The sequence below is a fragment of the Myxine glutinosa genome, chromosome 7, assembly GCF_964187855.1.
Source record: "Myxine glutinosa chromosome 7, kmMyxGlut1.1, whole genome shotgun sequence".
NCBI lineage: Eukaryota > Metazoa > Chordata > Myxini > Myxiniformes > Myxinidae > Myxine > Myxine glutinosa.
The window spans coordinates 87,398,584-87,421,448 of NC_136267.1; the positions used below are offsets into that span (position 1 = coordinate 87,398,584).

The 22,865-nt window shown below is 44.6% G+C and overlaps 1 protein-coding gene across 4 annotated transcripts in view; it reads right to left on the reverse strand.

Moving 5' to 3' along the window:
• Positions 1 to 22,865, reverse strand: part of LOC137431381 (uncharacterized) — a 118,494-nt gene that overhangs the window by 45,258 nt on the left and 50,371 nt on the right. The window lies entirely within an intron of this gene.

A 22,865-nucleotide genomic window follows, 5' to 3' on the forward strand; every position in this document is an offset into this window, starting at 1 on the left:
ATTACCCGGCTATGGTGAGAGGAGCAGTTCAGGTCTCCGCTGTGAGCTTTGTGTTGAAAGGGGAGGTGGACATGTTGAAGGTGTGGGTGCATAAAGGCCAATCATTCCTGAGAAAAGTTCACACCTGACGTTCATTTTGCACCAATTATCCTGACTTGCATCGATTAGCCAAACTTGTAAAAATGCGATTTGAACTTGTCATTTTCAATGAACATGTACTCGGTCATGTGTGACAGCAATGATGCATGGAAGGTATCAATGGAAAGCTAAGGATCTCCTCTTAATTAGTAAACCACATGTAAATTGTCAAAATAAATAACCTTTGCATATTAACCCCTTGAATTGGGATTACCTTTTTTTTTGATACGCACTGTATATATATACTGCATATGCATACAGTCGTGGCCAAAAATATTGACACCCTTGCACTTTTTTCAAATAATGCACGATTTCTTCCAGAAATTGTTGAAATAAAAAAAAACTTTTGGTATCCACATATGTATTTCTTTGGTTTGCGGTGGAACAAACCAAAAAAAGCTGAAACAATTACTAAATCTTAGCTTATTCAACACAGAAATCTTAAAATGGCCCAGACAATATTATTGGCACCTTTTAGAAGTTGTTAGAAATAAATAGATGTCAAACAGGTGATTCTCCTTTACCTTTGAATTGAACTCACCTGTGATGCGTTGCAGGTGCCTGCAATATAAAAATCCCTCATTCAACCAGTTTAAGTGGAGAAAAGGAGGCATTCTGCTGTTTTGTGCCACTGTATGTACCGCAATGAGCATGGAGAAAATAAATAAAACCAGAGAATTGTCTGAGGAGGTCAGACACAAGATTGTAGCCAAGCATGGACAATCACAAGGCTACAAGTCCATCTCCAGAGAGCTTGATGTTCCTGTGTCCACCGTACACAATGTTATCAGGAAGTTTAAGGTCCATGGCACTGTAATCAACCTCCCTGGACGTGGCCGCAAGAGAAAACTTGATCGAAGATTGCAGCGTAGGATTGTTCGAATGGTGGAGAAAGCACCGCAATCAACTGCCAAACAGATTCAAGCTGACCTTCAGACACAAGGTACAACAGTTTCAACTCGCACCATCCGTCACCAACTCGATTAAAGGGGGTTCTATGGAAGGAGATCCAGGAGGACCCCATTGCTGAGAAAGCCAAACTGGAGTTTGCCAAAACACACCTGAACAAGGCAAAATCCTTCTGGGAGAATGTCCTGTGGACAGATGAGACCAAATTAGAGCATTTTTGTAAATCACATAATCTCTATGTTTATAGAAAACAAAAAAGCCTTCAAAGAAAAGAACACCTTCCCTACAGTGAAACATGGAGAAGGTTCAGCGATGTTTTGGGGTTGCTGTGCTGCCTCTGGCACTGGGTGCCTTGAATGTGTGTGTGTAGCGTTATGAAATCAGGAGATTACCAAGGCATTTTGGAGTGCAATGTTCAACCCAGTGTCAGAAAGCTGGGTCTAACTCGAAGGTCATGGGTCTTGCATCAGGACAATGACCACAAGCACACTTTAAAAAGCACCCAGGAATGTTCCAGATCCCAGGAATGGTCCAGATCAGGAATGGTCCAGATTGGAAAGTGGCCAGCAATGAGTCCAGATCAAAATCCCATTGAACACCTGTGGGGTGATCTAAAAACAGCAGTCAGAAGGCACCCTTCCAATCTGGGAGAACTGGAGCAGTTTGCACAAGAAGAGTGGGCCAAACTGCCAGTAGAGAGGTGTAGGAAGCTTACTTGTAGCTTGTAGGTGTAGGTGTAGCTTGTAGGTGTAGAAGCTTGTAGGTGTAGGTGTAGGAGTAGGAAGTGTAGGAAGCTTGTAGAAGTACTTACAGTACTTACTTTTTCCACATGCGAAATTTGCATTTATGTTTATTTAAATTATACAATCGACTACAAAATGTAAATGTTTCATGATATTTGTTATATTATAACACCTTTATCTATCAATATTCTTGAAATGAAGATCAAATAGCTGTATGTTGAAATATGTTGAAAAAGTCAAAACTTTACATGGGATGTACTTACTTTTTCACGTGACTGTATATATATATATATATATATATATATATATATATATATATATATATATATATATATATATATATATATATAGATTGTTGCGGTTTTAGAACCCACACTTTTGTAAATAAATAATTACTTGTAAATATCTCATTATTAAGAGGTTAAAGGTTGTACCCCTAGTTAGTCCACAAGCAACATGTAGGCCACCTTAGAAATTCCAGTTATTTCATTATTATGTGTTTTAGATAAGGCAGTGTTTCCAATAGTTGAATCTGAGTTGCATCAATTAAATAAGAGTAGGTCCCCACTCCAATTCCGGCCATTTTTCCAACCTCTCTCTCCCAGCGACGCCATTACGCGCCTCTGCCAGCAGCAGCCGCCTCAGCGCTCGCTCAAGCCGCCATTAACCATGCGGTCAGGCCTGAGGAAAAAGGGGGCGGAACGCCAAGAACAGGGTGTGGCCTGTCAACCAGCCATCAAAGGTGTGGCCGTTAAGCCCTCGCCAGCCAGCCAGGGCTGAGGGAATATCACCGACGGGCATGGCTTTATGAAGCGCGGAATGATCTTGGCTCGCATGACATAAGCGCAAACGCAAAGCCCTTTCACGGACTTGTTGGAGGACTTATTCGGCGGCGCTCAGGCGAAAGGACTTGAGGACTGCGCACAAGGACTTCTTTTGATGAGAAAGCGCTGGTTGGACTTGGTCGGCAGGTGCATTACAAACGGACTGGTGGGAGAGAGAGCGCATTTGAACAAGTTGGGTTGAAGACGCGCTTATTAACGAACTTGTCCGGGAGCGCGCACGTACAGGACACTAGCCTCACCCCCCCCCCCCCCCCCCCTCGCTATATGTAAGGTCCGGTCGCGTTCCAACGATACGCAGAGCTGCCTGCCGGGTTTTCGCCCGCTGGACTGGAGCCTCACCTGGAGCCGGACCTCACCACCGGACCCTCTACCCTCTGCCTGACCACTTACCAGCTACAATCCCCGTGTGAATGTGTATGTTTGTCTGGGGTATAGAATAAGACTGTTTTAAGACTGCCCTGTGTGCTGCTTCTTCTTCTTCCTTTCTTGGACATTCTTTCCTTTCCTCTTTTTGTTCGTAATAAATTCACCTGTTCCTTCTGGTTTCACGTAATCCCTTCGCTTTCGTCTTTTCTCAATTGAGTACCTGTGGCACGATTAGGAACCGCTCAGAATCGGGTTTAGTCTCATTGTTAACGGCTCGGATTGCGGATTGCCATCCGCTCGGTGTTTTCCATCGTATCCGTGGTTCGAGCGGGAGTTATTTCCCTGCTTTACGGTCGGGTTAGTAAGTAGGTATTTGGGACTACTTTGACCCAAATGTCTTCTAGTAAGTAAGTAAGCCCAGACCCTAGCTAGTATCGGCCGGAAGGAGCGTTGTAACTTCTAAGGACTCGGGACGGCCAGCTAAAAAGACAAGGGGATTAACCCCCCCCCCCCTTGATAAGGGGAGCGCTGACCCCCGAGATCCGTAACAATTGGTGTCAGGAGTGGGATTTGAAGCCCGAACCAAATTTTTTATCTGAACAAATTTGGTCAAAATTTTGAGCGGCCAAAATTTTTATTAAGATCTAAATTAAATCGTGCCATGGATAATCAAGGTGATCGGATGCCGGTGGGGGAAATAGAAGAGCAGTTGGAGGCAACCCAGGACCCCAGAGAAGAAGTGGGAGAGATGGAGGAGGAAAGTAATGAAGGTGTGGTAGTGGGGGTTGCAGGCGCACAAAATGGCGGCGCCTCGCACATGGCGATGACGGCCGCGCCCGCCGCACAAATGGGGGGGGGGGGGGGTAGACATGCAAGCCTTCATGGCGCAGATACAGGCAGCCATACAATTGGGGGTGGACAAAAGGCAGGAGCAAATTGGCGGATTGAGAAATGATATGGGAAGCCAAATTGGGGGATTATATAGGGAAATTGGGGGATTGAGTAAGGAGATGGGAGAAATGAGGGCCGATGGTGAGGGAATGGAAAATAGAATGAGGGAGCAATTGGGAAGTCAAATTGGGGGGTTAGAAGTCAAATTGGGGGGGTTAGACAGCAAATTTGAGGGATTAGATAGCAAATTTGGGGTATTAGACAGCAAATTTGAGGGGTTAGACAGCAAATTTGAGGGATTAGACAGTAAATTGGGAGGATTAGAAAACAAATTAGGGGACCAATTGGAGGACATAAATGGCCAAGCCCGGGAAGTAAATGAGGGGTTAGCGAGGGACGAAGCCCAGTATGAAATAAGACAGATGGGGAGAGACAGAGACCGCAGATCGGGCGGAAAGATTGCGGGGGTATGCGACGAGGTAGCGCGGCTTGAGGAGCGCGGGTTGAGCGAAGGTGAGCAGGGCAAAGTCACGTGGACCGGGGTAGAGATCGCGACCCGGGGTAGAGATCGCGACCCGGGGTATGGGGAAGTCGGCGACCGCCGAAGTAGAGAATTTCATTTTATGTGCGCCAGCGGTCGTCGAGCTTAATAAGGAAATCAAAGCAATAGTGGAAATTGGGATTGGAGAGACGGCAGGCACAGAGGCATTATCGGAGATTGAGATGGAATGCAGGCAAAGTCTGTATTTGCATCCTGATGTCGTGCTGCATAACCAAGTGGAAAGTTTGCAGGTGGTGGAGCGAAGAAGAGGAAGCGCCAAGGTGAGTCGGGCTGTATATGGCGCGAAAAGATTTGGCGCAAAAGTGGTTGGTGCGAAAGGATTTTTTGCGCGCCTGGGATCCTGGCATAACCCGGGCGTTCGTGGAAGGTCCTTTGTGCGCTGTATAAGAGCGATGGCGCGTGTGTAAGAAAAAAATGTGCACCGAAGCGCGGGTGTGTAATAACAGAGTGTGAAAGTGAGGATGAATGCACATCGGAGTGTATGTGTGATGAATGTGATACAGAGAGTGAATTGGCTGTGGCGAGTGTGCGAGGATGCACATCTGAGTTGATTGTGGAACGTGTGCGGGAGAGCACACCAGAGCGCGTTATTGGGTGTGCAAAAGAGTGCACACCCGTGGGTAAGGCACGCTGAGTGGGTGTGCAACGGAGTGCACACCCGGGAGTGTTACGGAGTGCGTAACGGAGGTGTGTGTGATGATGGAGTGTGCGAATAGAATGGATGCGCAAGAATGTGCGCGGGAGGAATGCATGGAGTGTATGGAGACGCCTGGATGTGCGAGTAAGAAACGGAACGCGTGTGGATATGAGAATGCGACTGGAGCATCGACGCTGACCGGGGCAACGTTTAGGCCGACGTTTAGCCGACGCGAGCTCTCGGGGGTGTGGTGTTCTTTGTGTGCTGCGGGGGCTGGCGGGGATCGTTGCCGCGTCGCTCCTGCAGGGAGCGCCGTGCACGATTCGGGCCGGGTCCCGCCCTGCACGGTCGGTGTCGCGTTTTGCCAGGCAATAGTATAGTCAATATAGCGCCAAAATACCCCTACCCCCAAAAAATTGCAAAAAAGCGTTTTATGGTTATTTCTTGTACTTTAAGGCATAGTGAACAACATATTAAAAGTTGGACAGAAATGGAGCACGGGAAAGTAAAAATTTCTGACATTAAAAAATGGCCCAAATTTGCCCCCGTTTTCACTTGACACTATTAAGATGGAACATACCAGATTAAGACTACCACCACTTATTTATTGATGATTGGGGTAATTACGTTATAATCAAGTTGGCAAGGCATGATGCATTTACTACACAAGGAGTGTGAGCATCCAGGGAAGTCGTCCGTACAGTTTCTCCCAATGATTGACATGAATCCAGGGGACAAAACCTGTATACTGTCAACCCTAGATTACCTATGCAAACTTGCGTCAAAACACAACATGCCAACCATTATTACCTTCGACCAACCGCTGTTTTGGAAGGCTTCTGAGATAGTGAATGCTGTTCCAGATGATAGCCCAATCAGGAATGTGGTGTTACTGCTTGGGAGCTTCCATACTTTCATGAATTTGTTGGGAGCAATCGGAACTTTGATGGATGGCAGTGGACTTAAGGAGATCCTGGATACGGTGTACGGTGAAAATGCCATTGTACACATGATGAGCGGAAAAGCAGTGCAGCGAGCATTGCGTGGGCACCTGCTGGTGGATCAGTGTCTTACATGTCACATTGTGGCTAAAATAATGGAGGATGACCCTGGTTTTCAGGACCAGGTGAAGGAACTAGAGAAACTTTACACGCTGATGGAGACTGGTGAAAATGACTTGGAGTCATTGTTGCAATCAGATTGCATTTGCCAGATTGACAAAGCTTTGACACTCAAAAGGAATGAACTGGCAGGGACCTCCAAAACCAGCGCACTGTGGATCAACTACCAGCGCATGGTAGGAATTGCTCGGGCACTTGTTGCAGCTGATCGAATGGGGTCATGGGAGATGCATCTCCGTGCCATCTCAGCTTGCTTGCCGTTATTTGCGGCCGCTGGCCATCCCAATTATCTGAAGTCAGCTCATCTCTATCTCCAGAAGATGCACGCATTGGACGATGAAAATCCTGATGTTCATCAGAAGTTCCAGTCTGGCTTCCATGTAATCGGGTGCATTACAGGTGCATTACAAACGGACTGGTGGGAGAGAGCGCATTTGAACGAGTTGGGTTGAAGACGCGCTTATTAACGAACTTGTCCGGGAGCGTGCACGTACAGGACACCAGCCTCCCCCCCGCTATATGTAAGGTCCGGTCGCGTTCCAACGATACGCAGAGCTGCCTGCCGGGTTTTCGCCCGCTGGACTGGAGCCTCACCTGGAGCCGGACCTCACCACCGGACCCTCTACACTCTGCCTGACCACCTACCAGCTACAATCCCCGTGTGAGTGTGTATGTTTGTCTGGGGTATAGAATAAGACCGTTTTAAGACTGCCCTGTGTGCTGCTTCTTCTTCTTCCTTTCTTGTACATTCTTTCCTTTCCTCTTTTTGTTCATAATAAATTTCACCTGTTCCTTCTGGTTCCGTCTTAATCCCTTCGCTTTCGTCTTTTCTCAATTGAGTACCTGTGGCACGATTAGGAACCGCTCAGAATCGGGTTTATTCTCATTGTTAACGGCTCGGATCGCGGATTGCCATCCGCTCGGCGTTTTCTATCGTATCCGTGGTTCGAGCGGGAGTTATTTCCCTGCTATACGGTCGGGTTAAAGTGGGTTTTCACGGGACACGCGAACGGTTCGCGAAGGATGCGAATGTCGAAAAAATGGCAAAGTCCAACATTCGTATTTTAGGCTCCAAAAGTTCGCCAAACATGCGAGGGGGTTCGGAAGCGTCGTCAATTGTTCGCAGGAGTCGTTTTTTGTTCGGCGGGAATTTCAAAACCGAACAAAAAACGACTCCTGCGAACAATTGACCACGCTTCCGAACCCCCGCGCATGTTTGGCGAACTTTTGGAGCCTAAAATACGAATGTTGGACTTTGCCATTTTTTCGACATTCGCATCCTTCGCGAACCGTTCGCGTGTCCCGTGAAAACCCACTTTTAGTAAGTAGGTATTTGGGACTACTTTGACCAATGATGACCCTAGGTAACACCGGCCGGAAGGAGCGTTTTAACTTCTAAGGACTCGGGACGGCCAGCTAAAAAGACAAGGGGATTAACCCCCCCCCCCCTTGATAAGGGGAGCGCCGACCCCCGAGATCCGTAACAATACACACACACACACACACACACACACACACAAACTCAATGAACTGGATTAAATAACTAAATTGATATATGTGGGAAAATTACATGCATGTAATTTTTTCCATACATATGATTGCTACTCCCTTTCCGTCAATGCTTCCGCGGCACTCGCAGCCAACCATAGGAGCACCAACGGCCTGAACACGAGAGGGTCTTCCTCCAATGGTGGGGGGGGGGGGGGGGGGGGGGGACAAATCCATGTCCTCTATTATAATCACCACTGGGGCGTATTATAATAACTTGCCCTCATATATCAATTTCATTATTTGATCCTGTTCATCTATCTATAATTCCAGTAATCTCTGTGTGTATGTTTGTATGTTTGTATGTTTGTATGTTTGTATGTCTGTGACCGCTGTTTCTCGACAACCACGGGTCCGATATACTTTAAACTTGCCAGGTATATTGCTGGGGACCTGAGGATGTGCCTTTTCAAGGTTTGAAATTAATCGGACAAGTAGTTACCGAGCTATGGCGATTTAGCCGTTCGCCGTTCGCTTTGGCGTTGCGAATGGACCAAACCATTTCATGTAAATAGAGGGGGGGGGGGGGGTTCTGTGGTCGTTGCGAATGGACCAAACCATTTCATGTAAATAGAGGGGGGGGGATTTTTTTTTTTTTTTTTTTGTATACAATATCGAGGCTCGTGAAAGAGCGAACATTAATCACACAGAAAGACAAACCGACACATAAAACATATAACATAGGGAGCGGTAGACAAGATGGGGAGAGAGGGGGAAGGACACAAACACAACATTTGAGAGCAGGGACCGAGAGACATGGAGACATCGAGAGATCTGAGAGAGGGCGAGGGCTTTGGGGGGGGGGCGTGGGAAGGGGGCAGTGGGAGAGGTATAAAACATATGGACACTGCCAGGACTTCCAGGAAAGAAGTTGGAATTTCAAACAAGGTGGATCTGGGGTGAATTAGCGGGGGTAGAAAAGATCAAGGTTTTGGATGGGGGAAGATAAGAGATGGTGGTGAACAGCTGTTTTAAAGACCTGGAGGGAGGAGTGGGATTGAAGGGAGTGAGGGAGTTTGTTCCAGAGGCGGGAGAAAAGAGGAATGAAAGAGTGAAGGTGAGCGGAGAGCCGAGATTTCGGCAGTTTAACCATCAGAGGGTTGCTGGCAGATCTTGTGCGACCTGTAGGAATATTTGGGGGACAGAGCACAGAGAGAGCTGGGGGTGCAAGGCCGGAGAGGAGTCGGTAGAAGACAGAAAGACCACCTACCTGCCTGCGGTGAGTGAGTGAAAGGCCCTCAGAGATAGCTTCATCGCGGGAGATTCCAATAATTCTGAAAGCTTTGGTTTCAACAGCGTGAAGCCGAGCTAGGTGTGAGGCAGGAGCACCGGCCCATAGGGGAGAACAGTATTCCATTGAGCTGCGGATGAAAGCCTTGTATGTGGTGAGGAGCTCAGGCGTGCCGAGGAAGGACTTCGCACGACGGAGGATGCCCAGTCGGCGACTGGCTTTGGAGGCCAGCTTGGAAATGTGGTTTTCCCAAGAAAGATCATGGCAGATAGTGAGACCCAAAATCTTGAGCGACAGAACTTCTTGGAGAGGATTGTTGAGAAAGTAGATGGGAGGGTTGTCCAGTCGATCTTTTCGGAGAGACATAGTAAGAGTGTGAGATTTGTCAGGATTGAAAGACATGTTCCACTTGTTTGACCAGTCTGTGATTTTGTCCAGGTCTTCAGAGAGTGAGGAGGCAGCAGACTGCCGATCTGAGGGAAGAGGAATGGAGCGGCAGAGAGTGGAGTCATCAGCAAAGAGATAGAGAGGATTTTCGAGAGAGTCAGAGAGATCATTGATGAAGACCAGAAAAAGCACGGGGCCCAGAACACTGCCTTGGGGAACTCCAGCCTGAACAGGAAGAGGAGATGAGAGAAACCCATTCAGGGCCACACGTTGACGACGACTAGAGAGGAAGTCCGCCAGCCATGCGTGGAGATTTCCATGGATACCAAAGGAGGAGAGTTTGGTGAGCAGAGCGGGGTGCCAGACCGTGTCGAAGGCACGTGATATGTCGAGGGAGACAGCTCTAATTTCCTGTTTGGCATTGAGGACCTCCATCCATTGTTGAGACAGCAGAAGCAGCATGTCCAGAGTAGAGTGACCTGGTCTGAAACCAAATTGATGATCAGAGATCAAGCCATTGGAGAAGAGGAAAGATTTCATATCAGAAGCAATGATGGATTCCATGACTTTGCTGATAATTGGGAGAAGGCTGATTGGTCTGTAGTTGCTAGGATCTGTTTTTGCACCTTTTTTGTGCAAAGCGGTGATGTTGGCTGATTTCCAAGCAGATGGCAGTTGACCTTGAGCAAAAGAGAGGGTGAAGAGAACAGAGAGAGGGTGAGATAGAGCAGCAGAGCAGGATTTTAGGACCCGTGGGCTGATGCCGTCGGGTCCAGTTGCAGAATCAGAGTCGAGGGTTGACAGAAACTTTTCCACCTTGTCAGGAGGAAAGGACACGGAGTCCAGGAGCAGCAGGGTACGACTGGGTATGGTGGGTACAGAGAGGGATGGGTTTGGGAGACAAGATTTAGAGGCAAACACAGAGTTGAGGCATTCAGCTTTTTCACGTGCGGAGTCAGCTGTGTAGCCGTTTGAGGTAAGGGAGGGGATGGAGGGGGAACAAACACCAGAAACGGATTTGACCAGACGCCACCAGGATTTGGAAGAGGGAGACAGATAAGAGAGTTCGGTCTTGAGAACGGAGAGATATTGTTTCCTGGCTCTCCTGAGGGTGGACACACACTTGTTTCGGGCTTTGTGAAAGGAAATGAGATTGTCACTGTACTCGCACGCCGTTCGCCGTTCGCTTTGGCGTTGCGAATGGACCAAAACATTTCATGGACCAAACCATTTCATGTAAATAGAGGGGGGGGGGATTGTCACCGTACTCGCACCCACGTACCCACGTACCCACGTACGGGCATTGCACCCACGTACGGGCATGCCCTAGTTAATCTAATTGCTTCACCCAGTGGTGGGAGTTTGTTCCAGAGGCGGGAGAAAAGAGGAATGAAAGAGTGAAGGTGAGCAGAGAGTCTTGATTGTGGCACTTTCACGAGAAAATGGTTGCTGGCAGATCTTGTGCGTCCAGAAGAAATATTTGGGGGACAGAGCACAGACAAAGCAGCGGGAGCTAGGCCGGAGAGGAGTCTGTCGAAGACAGAAAGACAACCAACCTGCTTGCGGTGAGAGAGAGAAAGGCCCTCAGAATCAGCTTCATCGCAGGAGATACCAATGATTCTGAAGGATTTTATGTCTGGTGAGGAGCTTAGAAGTACCCAGAAAGGACTTCGCACGACGGAGGATGCCCAAGCGGCGACTGGCTTTTGAGGCCAGCTTGGAGATGTGGTTTTCCCAGGAAATATCATGACAGATAGTGAGACCCAATAGCTTGAGTGACCAGTGACTTATTCGAGAGGATTGTTAAGAAAGTAGATGGGAACCTGAACAATCCTTTTGGAGACAGACAGTCCTTTTGGAGAAATATAGTGAGAGTGTGAGATTTGTCAGGATTGAAAGACATGTTCCACTTGTTTGACCAGTTTGTGATTTTATCCAGGTCTACAGAGAGTGAGTGATGAGGCTGCTGCCTGCCAATCTGAGGGTTGAGATATGGAGCAGCAGAGGGTGGAGTCATCAGCAACAAGATAGAGGATTTTTCCAGAGAGTTGGAAAGATCGGTAATGAAGACCAGAAAAAGCACAAGGCCCAGAACACTGCCTTGAGGAACTCCAGCCTGGACAGGAAGGGGGAGATGAGAGAATTCCATTTAGAACCACACGTTGATACGACAGGAGAGGAAGTCCATGAGCCATGAATGGTCAGATCAAGTGTTTCACATACTGATAAGATCAAGCATTGTACTTGTCGAATTATGACGTCATAATGAAGGAACCAATGACATCATCATTAACATATTGTCCTGTCCATAGCTGATAAAGACCAGCCTTGGACGAATATTTTTTTTGCATGCTAAGTCAAGGCTCATGTAAGAGCTAACACACATAACATACAATAAAGGGAGCAGGAGGGAGAAAGGTTTTGAGAGTTCCGTCTTGAGGGTAGAGAGATATTGTTTCCTGGCTCTGCTGAGGGTCTGCTTTAAAAAAACCAAAGATAACTATGGGAATCTGTTTTGCAGTTTTGAAGGAAAGTTGTGGTCTTTTTACCTCCACCACCAAAGGTGGATGGAGGTTATGTTTTCACCCCTGTCTGTCTGTTTGTTTGTGAACAAGATATCTCAAAAAGTTGTGGACGGATTGGGATGAAATTTGGCATAAAAGGTAGTGTATGTGACAAGCACGAAATGATTAGATTTTGGTGAAGATCCGGATTCGGATCCGGCTAGTATAATTTTTAAAGTGATTCTTCACCATTGGGAGATAGGGCCAAAAACGATATACAGCAGGAGCAGGATATCTCAAAGAGTTGTGGATGGATGATTTTGATTAAATGTGATTCTGTTCTGTGATTTTCTGGTCTGAGATACAAAACGAAAAAATGTTCACCAGGCAGAGGTATGCTCTCTACTGAGTGCCGTTCTAGTTATTGAATGCAAACATTAATGTTGTACACTTCCATCAACGAGGTTTCATTTTAATTAATATGCTCTGTGACGTACGGGACCAGAGAGAAATGGTTTGTTTAAACAAAAGGTTTATCATCAAAACTCTGAATTTGTAAGGACAAATAATTAATATTCCTGATACATCAATCCAATATACAATCAAGCATTCTTAAATGGAAGAAGTTTGGAACAACCAGGACTCTTCCTAGAGCTGGCCACCCGGCCAATCTGAGCAATCGGGGGAAAAGGGCCTTGGTAAGAGAGGTGACCAAGAACCCGATGGTCACTCTGGCTGAGCTCTAGAGCTCCTGTGTGGAGATGGGAGAAACTTTCAGGACAACCATCACTGCAACATTCCACTGATCTGGGCTTTATGGCAGCGTAGCCAGACGGAAGCCTCTCCTCAGTGAAAGACACATGAAAGCCCACTTGGAGTTTGCAAAAAAGCACCTAAAGGACTCAGACTGTGAGAAACAAGATTCTGTGGTCTGATGAAACCAAGATTTCATGTGTCTTTCACTGAGGAGAGGCTTCCGTCTGGCCACTCTGCCATAAAGCCCAGATCGGTGGGGTGTTGCAGTGATGGTTGTCCTTCTGGAAGTTTCTCCCATCTCCACACAGGATCTCTGGAGCTCAGCCAGAGTGACCATCGGGTTCTTGGTCACCTCTCTTACCAAGGTCCTTCTCCCCCGATTGCTCAGTTTGGCCGGGCGGCCAGCTCTAGGAAGAGTCCTGGTTGTTCCATACTTCCATTTAAGAATTATGGAGGCCACTGTGCTCTTGGGAACCTTCAATGCAGCAGAATTTTTTTTATCGGCTTCCCCAGATCTGTGCCTCGACACAATCCTGTCTCTGAGCTCTGCAGGCAGTTCCTTCGACCTCATGGCTTGGTTTTTGCTCTGATATGCATTGTCAGCTGTGAGACCTTATATAGACAGGTGTGTGCCTTTCCAAATCATGTCCAATCAATTTAATTTACCACAGGTGGACTCCAATCAAGGTGTAGAAACATCTCAAAGATGATCAAGAGAAATGGGAGGCACCTCAGCTAAATTTCAAGTGTCATAGCAAAGGGTATGAATACTTATGTCAATGTGATATTTCAGTTTTTTCTTTTTAATAAATGTGCAAAACTTTCTAAAATCCTGTTTTGTCTTTGTCATTACGGGGTATTGAGTGTAGATTGATGAGGGATAAAAATGAATTTAAACGATTTCAGCATAAGGCTGCAACATAACAAAATGTGAAAAAGTGAAGGGGTCTGAATACTTTCTGAATACACTGTATGTCACAAACAAACGCGCAAAATAATTACCAAAGAATACCTGTGTAGAACGAGGCTGATCCTGAAAACATACCTTTCTCCAAGGAACAAAATCAAAGCCATAAACCAACTTGCAACATCAGTATTCCAGTACAGCTGCGGAATAATAAACTGGCCACAATCAGAAATCAATAAACTGGATATCAAAACAAGGAAACTCCTCACCATCCACAAAATGTTTTACAAAAATCAATGCATCCTGAGAATGTACCTGCCGAGACGAGAAGGAGTTAGCGGCCTGATGGAGCTCAACCACAGAATGAAAACTGGAGGATTGGCTGAATATGTGAAAAGTACAACAGACAACTGAATCCAGTTTGTAAGCAAACATGAAGGCAACAAACCAGAGAAGGTATCCCGAACCCACCTGGAGAAGGTATCTCAGCGGCTTGGCTCTCGGGACTTTTGGCGGATTGCCAACAGTGTACTCAACCGCAATAAATCTTTCATACCTCCTCCTTTTCATGGACCAGTGGTTGTTACTTCCCCTCTGGATAAGGCTAACCTTTTTTTCAAACCGCTTTGTTTCTAATTCAACACTCAATGATCAGGGATACCTGTATTCTAATTGTATATAAGGGATAATATCTAATTCAACACTCAATGATCAGGGATACCCTCTTCCTGATTTTCCATCTCGTACAGACTCTGATATTCTTGTTCCATTTATCACTCCTAAGAAGGTTGCCAGAATTATTCATACCCTAGATGCCTCAAAAGCGACTGATCCTGATGGAATCCCTGTGATTGTATTGAAGATGTGTTGTCTGTCACCAAACACAAGAACTGTCACCGATTCTTGCCAAGCTATTCAACATGTGCTTGTCTGCTTCAGTGTTTCCTTCATCATGGAAGGTGGCTTCTGTTGTCCCTGTTTTCAAGGGTGCCGGTGAGAATTCTGAACCAAGTAATTATCGTCCCATCAGCACGCTTCCTGTAATAAGTAAGGTATTGGAATGCTTCATCAATGAACAACTTCTCTGCCATCTGGAGGACAATGAACTTCTCCCTGACTGTCGGTATGGCTTTCGCTATTCTCGCTCTACTGGTGATCTGCTATCCTTAATTAAGGATCATTTCAACAGGCCATTGGAGCTCAAGGGTGAAGCTCGATTAGTTGCTTTGGATATCTCAAAAGCCTTTGATAAAGTTTGGCACAGGGGTCTGCTCCACAAGCTTCAATCATATGGTGTATCTGGAGTGATGTATTCAATCATCTCAGCTTTCCTTACAAATCGCAAGATGAAGGTGGTACTTGGGGGTCAATCTTTTCCTACTTGCTCCATCAATTCTGGTGTTCCACAGGGTTCTGTCCTTGGTACCACATGGTTCCTTGTTTATATCAATGATCTTCCTGATATTGTTCCGTCTCAGCTAGCCATGTATGCTGATGATTCCTCACTCTACTGTAAATCTGCTGATTCACTCAATGCCACTCGTAATGAGGTTGGAGTTTCTCTGGACAATGGTTTGGAGAATGTGTTGAAGTGGGAGCACGACTGGCTGGTAACCTTCAATGCAAAGAAAACTAAACTGTTGTCCATATCTCGTTCTAGAAACAGGTCTTTCCCTTCTGTGCGCATGGGATTTTCAACCTTAACAGAATCATCGGAGCTTTGGCTTCTTGGTCTGGACATGTCTTCTAACCTCCGTTGGGATAAGTACATTTCTGGTATTGCTAAGAGTGCTTCCAAGCGAGTTGCTTGCCTTTATCAAGCGCAGAAGGTATTTACCTCCTGAGGCCATTTTGTACCTGTATAAGGCAACTATAATACGTCCCCTCATGGATTAATGTTGTCACCAGCCTGTCACCAGCCTGTCACTTATCTTTACTTGATAGGCTCCAGAAACGCATAGTCAACCTGGTTGGTGTGGAGATGGGTTCAACTCTTCAAATGCTCTCTCACCATAGGTCGATTGCCACTCTTGGTTTGTTCTACAGATATTTTCATGGCAAATGTTCTGTTGGACTTTCTAACTTGGTTCCTCCCATACGAGTGTTTGGACGCAAGACTCGGTTTGCCATCTCCGCTCACCCATACACTATAGCTGATCCAAAGTACAGAAAGAAAGGCCATACAGGTAGTTTTATCCCTCATGCTGTCTTGCTCTGGAATTCACTACCTGTAACATACTTCCCATTATCCTACGATTTACTCTGCTTTCGGAGGAATGTCACTTCATACTTCCTACATCTTTGAGGTTTAATCACATTTTACCCGACCTCTGCTACTTCCGGTGTCTTGGATGTTTTCTTATTTTATTTATTTATTTTTATTTTGTTTTGCTTTACCCTTATATTTTTCTAACTTTCTCTTAGCTCCTTACCTAGAGTGGTCGTATGCCTTGTCTGGGGCGATATCCATAAAAAATTTTTTAAAAACCTAGCAAAGTATTTCCAAAAAAAGGTGTGAATGGAAAATGTCACACAAGAAACTGCAATAATGAGTACAGCCCCAACAATTGCAAAAAAGAATAAAGAAAGCTATAAAACGAAATAGCAACAGATATACACTGACAACTGGGAAAACGATAAAAGAGCAGGAAGTTGTAGGAAAAGAAAAAGAAAAAAAAGAGTTGGACAGAATGGGAGTAGACAAAGAAGGTTCTTTGCAATGGCTAAAAAGAGGTCAGCTCAACTGGGATGTAGAACGAATCATAAATGCCCAAGACCAAGGACACTACACCAATGGCTTTAATAGAATGGTGGGACTGAGTCAATCGGACAAGTGTAGGTTCTGCAAGGTAGAAACAGAAAGTGAACATCCCCTCCCTGCTGTCTACTGTATCTCCAAGCTTAGTGCCATTTGTAAATTTTGAAAGCCTACTCTTAACTCCACTGTCCAAATCATTGATATAAATTATGAATAATCCTGGAAGTGATCCCTGAGGTACCTCACTACTTACATCATCCCAGTTGGATATCCTCCCATTCACAGCCTAAGCCAGTTTTCAATCCAGTTGGCTATTATACCAGCTAATCCACAAGCCCTCACCATAGCCAACAACCTTTGATGTGGTATCTTATCAAAAGCATTTTGAAAGTTTATATACATGACATCCACTGCACTCTCCTTATCCAGAAGTAGACTGGAAGCAGTTTTGAAAAGGTTGTCTAGGTGGGGCATTTTTAAAATACAAGCTGCCCATGTAACTTGTTTACCTGATTTTGATATGCTGAATCTGAATTTGCATGTTGGCATCCTCAATTTTGAGTAATAAGTACTCTAAATCGCATTTTTAAATGGCCGCAGGAACTGGGGTATTTCCCCATGACAAAGTCACACTCACAAGAAATGTACTCATTTATTATGATTTATGGCAATTCCATAAATAAAATACCTCCTATATCAATTTTTTGGGATGAACTGGATATTTAACAGGTAGACAATGTTATTAGTCATAATTTTGAATTGAAAAGGCATTAAATTTGAAGTAGACAATAGTCATGGAGTCGTATTATTGCCAGTGACAGCATATACCGGTATTCATATTTCAGATACAGCCATATAATTTAGTTTACTTTGCCCAAAAACAGTAAGACTGACAAACATAGTACAACTTACATGATGGTATCATTATTTTGTTAGATATATGTGCTAGACGGTTGTTATTGTTTTCTTTTTAACAAAATTAAACATACACGGTACATCCCTCTCATCATTAAGATAGAAACATGATTATATACATCCAGAATATAAAAAAATATATATATATATTTGATATATACATACATATATATATATATATATATAAACCACCAGTCAAAGGTTTTTGAACACCACATTTTTTCCATTTTTTATTGAAATTTAAGCAATTCAGGTCCAGTGAATAACCTGAAATGGTAAAAAGGTAAGCAGTAAACTGCTTGAGGTAAAAAAAAAAAAGTCTAAGTCAGCAAAAACGGGAAAATAATGCAAATTGCACAGTTATATTGTAAAAAAAAAAGGCCTTCTTCAGGGAACAAGTAATGGGTTAACAACCTACAGCTGTTCTGTAGCAATGTAAGTAAATTAAGCCTTGAAAGTTGATGCAAACAATTCCTACAGGTGTCCCAACCTCTGCTGATTACTTGATTACAAACCCCCTGTCTGTATAAAAGCAGTATTGGAACAGACTGTTATTACACCTGTTACGTGCTCCTCCCCGACCCCCTGGTCACGGTGTACCTCCGAGCCCCGAAAGGAGTCACGGCAGAAAAATATGTTATCCTGTGTCAAAAATCAATGGTGAAACCACACCAATTGCAAATAATACAAACACCAATAATACAAACAAATATTGTATTAAAAATCACACAAGAATAACAGTACAACAATAAATAGGAATCAAGAGTACAATCAATATATCTCCTATGATGGTACCATCAGCTAGCATGCATAAGGTAACTCACTGTGCTCCAAGTGAGTGGAAAAGAACATTCCCCAATGTCTCTATATTCCCGTCTTCGAGCTCAGAGTTGATCCCCTCCAGTGATCAACGAAACGATGTTGAATCGAAGCCAGAATCTCGTTCAGATGACAGGCACAGTCACGCCGCCCAAAACGGCACAAAGGTGCACGCGGCCAAAGCGGAGAAAAGGGTCACGTGGTTAAAGCGGCACAAAGGCGCACTCACGGCGACTGGGAAATCCAAAGGTGCCCTCCAGGTATGAACTTTCACTGTTCACAGTCGGCGAGCCGCAAAGTAATCGTCAAAAGCCTCGGTGCACACACACACCACAGATACGTCTGAAAGCGGTGGAAACGGTTGACGAAGCAAGGAAAGTTTGCTCGACGCGCGAAGCGCGCGAGTCAAAATGGCCAACGGCTCGTTCTCGAGTCGCAACGACCCAGCGATGATTCTTCGGAATCTAACGCCAAACCTGACGCACAGGATGATCAGTCACAGCGATAACAACTTTATCGCAGGAATCCTTTTTCCCAGGAAACCCAAAGTACGTGACTCTTGCTCGACAACGTTCGATCCAGACCGCAAAGCAACCCGTTTCTTCTCCGACTTTTTCGCTCCGCCCTCTTTTTCTTCTCCTTCCGCTTCCTCGTCGTCCGGTTCCGGTTTCATTTAAAACTTTAACCGTTTTACCTTTTGACAACAATAACCGTCATTTCCCTCAAACCACCATAATAATAATACATGGAACCAGAAATGTTTCAAGTGGATGAAAACCACAACAACGGAAGTGATGAATCCGTAACACACCCTCTGAAGCATTATTTGGACAATATTGCACTGCAGGAAGTAGTATATTGCTATCATAATGGCGAGAAAAAGGCAATTAACAAAGGAAGACAGACAGACCATTATAACCCTTAAAAGAGTCGGTCTTTCCTTTAGAGAAATTGCAAAGAAAGCCAAGGTGTCAGTGAGGACAGTTTCCTACACCATCAAAAGGTACTTGGAAACTGGAGGAAACTCTGACAGAAAGAGGTCTGGCAGACCCAAAGCCACAACAGAATCAGAAGACAAGTTTCTGAGAGTCAACAGCTTGCGTGATAGGCGGCTCACAGGACAGCAGCTTCAAGCACAGCTTAACACTGGTCGAAGTAAGCAAGTCTCAGTTTCAACTGTGAAGAGAGGACTTCGAGCTGCAGGTTTGACAGATCGAGTGGCAGTAAGAAAGCCATTGCTAAGATGGGAAAATAAGAAAAAGAAGCTTGCCTGTGCCATGAAGCACAGCCAGTGGACCACTGAAGACTGGAAGAAGGTCTTATGGACCAATGAATCAAAATTTGAAATCTTTGGTTCATCTCGCAGGGTTTTTGTATGCCGTCGAGTAGGCGAAAGGATGGTTCCTCAGTGTGTGACACCAACTGTCAAACATGGAGGAGGAAGCGTGATGGTCTGGGGCTCTTTTGCTGGATCCAGAGTCGGTGACTTGCACAGAGTAACTGGCACCCTGAACCAAAGGGGCTACCACAGCATTTTGCAGAGCCATGCAATACCCTCTGGTATACTAGTTATACTCTGGTATACTAGTTGGCATGGTTGGTCAAGGTTCATCCTACAGCAAGATAATGACCCTAAACACACCTCCAGGCTATGTCAAAACTACCTTCGAGGAAAAGAAGAAGACGGTAGGCTTCAAATCATGGAATGGCCAGCACAGTCTCCAGACTTAAACCCCATCGAGCTGGTTTGGGATGAACAGGACAGAAGGGTGAAAGCAAAGCAACCTACAAGTGCAACACATTTGTGGGAACTTCTGCAACAGTGTTGGGAAGAACTTCATGAACAATATTTGATTTCCATTGTAGAAAGAATGCCACGAGTGTGTTCGGCGGTTATATCTGCAAAAGGTGGATACTTTGAGAGTCCAAATTTAAAATTAAATTTTGTTAAACAAAATGATTCTATGATTTCTTTTTTATCTCCAATTGTTTATTTGTTCTATGCTTAATTTCAGAGTACATTGAGACATTAAACTGCGCAAATTTCAATAAAAAGTAGAAAAATTGAGGTGTTCTAAAACTTTTGACCAGTAGTGTATATATATATATATATATATATATATATATATATATATATATATATATATATATATATATATATATATATATATATATATATACATATATATATACAGTCAAGTGAAAAAGTAAGTACACCCCATGTAAAGTTGACTTTTTCAACATATTTCAACATACAGCTATTTCATTTTCATTTCAACAGTATTGATATAGATAAAGGTGATATAACATAACAAATATCATGAAGCATTTACATTTTGTAGTCCATTGTATAATTTAAATAAACATAAATGCAAATTTCGCATGTGGAAAAAGTAAGTACACCCCTACATTTATCACTACTTCAAATACCTAAAATTAGGATCAGGTGCACCAGCTCAGGTGCAAATGATTAGAACATTGTTAGAGAGGATCTTGGAGGAACCTGTCTTATTTAAACCTCAGACATTTCGTTTGGTTTGCTCTTTGTTGTTGAAGTGTGCGGCATCACCATGCCTAGATCAAAAGAGCTCTCTGAGGCCTTCAGGAAGAAGGTCATAGATGCCTACAAGTCTGGGAAGGGATTTAAAAAGATCTCCAAACAATTTGAAATCAATCATTCGACTGGCCGGAAGATCATCTACAAGTGGAGAAGATTCCAAACAACTGCTAACTTGTTCAGGCCAGGCCGCCCCACGCCCCAGCAAGTTCAGCCTGAGAGCAGACAGCAAGATGCTGAAAGAAGTCTCTAAGGACCCCAGAATGTCATCACGGGACCTACAGGTAGCTCTTGCCTCTGTTGATGTCAAAGTGCACGAGTCTACCATTAGAAAGAGGCTGCACAAATTTGGTCTACATGGGAGGTGTGCCAGGAGGAAACCTTTGCTGCCCAGAAAGAACATCAGGGCAAGACTAAAGTTTGCCAATGAATACCTCGGCAAAGACCAGCACTCTGGAACAATGTGCTCTGGACAGATGAGTCAAAGGTAGAGCTATTTGGCCACAGTACCAGAAGACATGTTTGGCAAAAACCAAAGACAGCATTTGACCACAAGAACCTGATACCAACTATAAAGCATGGGGGTGGAAATATTATGGTTTGGGGCAGCTTTGCTGCATCAGGGCCTGGGCAGCTCACCATCATATAATCCACTATGAATTCTTCATTGTACCAGAGGGTGCTTGAGGATAATGTGAGGCCATCTGTCGGAAAGTTGAAGCTCAACCGAAGGTGGACCTTGCAACATGACAATGACCCTAAACATACCAGTAAATCCACCAAGGAATGGCTGAAAAGAAAGAAATGGAGGGTTCTGGAATGGCCAAGTCAAAGCCCGGATCTAAATCCCATCGAGATGTTGTGGGGGGATTTGAAACGAGCTGTGCATGCAAGATCCCCCTCAAACATCGCACAGCTGAAAGAATTCTGCATGGAGGAGTGGGCAAAAATTTCTCCCAGTCGATGTCAGAGACTGGTAGACAGTTATAAAAAACGCCTACTTGAGGCATGCCAAAGTCTGAAGTCTGGGCCTCGTGTCAGGTGTGCTTATATCATCTTTATTTATTAGACATCATGGAGACATAAATGAACACTCGTTTTACTCTGCACACATTGCACATCACGTGCAGCAAATTTCATCTACCTGTGCCCTGTATTTATTGTGATTATAACGAGGTTCCAGGGAACCTGAACTCAACTGGTCTATATCAATATGGTTAGAATATGCATAATAGAACCACAAACTATATACAGTAGTTTATATGTGCTAAAAATATATGACAAAAGTAATTTTTCAATATGGCGGCCCTGCCGCGCCCATTTTTGGGCGTGCAATGCTCAAATGCAATCCCAAACTAGTTTATGTCTTAAAGATGCTGCATAACAAGTTTCATCAAATTTTATCAATATTTGTGACTTTTAGAGCGTAGACGTCGAATTGTTTACAGACGACAGACAGACAGACGACAGACACTGGGTGTCGACAAAAACTCAGCTGGACATAGTCCAGTTGAGTTAAAAATACCACTTCTGTACCCTTGAGGCTCAGTTTGCAAGCCACCACCTACAATTCCAATGCAAGAGGCATAATTAATCTTTTTTGGGGTCTTCGGAGTCCTTGGGGGCTTTTGTGTCCTCTGGGTCATTTGGGTTCTTGGGGTCTTTTGGGCCTTCGGCATATTTTGGGTCATTTGAGTCTTTTGGGTCCTCTAGGTCTTATAAGACATTTTGGTCCTCAATCTGGATATTTGGGGTATTTAAGGGTCTTTGGGGTCCTCAGGAACTTTAAGGGTCTTCAGGGTCTTTTGGATTGCTTGGGTCTTTGAGGTCTTCAAGGGTCTTCGGGGTATTTTGGTTCTTCAAGGTCTTTTTCGGTCTTCTGGGTCCTTTCGATATTTTCGGTCTTTGGGGTCTTTGGGATATTTTGGGTCTTTTCGATAATATCAGTAACTGGGATATTTTGGGTTTTTGCGGTCTTTTTGGTCTTTATGGTCTTCAGGGTCTTTTCAATCTTTTCAGTCTTCGGGGTCTTTTGGGTCTTTAACAGTCTTCAGGGTTTCTTCAGGGTTTCTTTACGGTCTTCAGGGTATTTTCAATCTTTTCAGTCTTCGGGGTCTTTTGGGTCTTTAACAGTCTTCAGGGTCTTTTGGTTCTTCTGGGTATGTTGGGTGTTTGGAGCCCATTGGGTCATCAGGGTCTTTTCGGGTTATTTTTTTATTTTTATTTTTTGTATACAAGATCGAGGCTCGTGAAAGAGCTAACATTAATCAC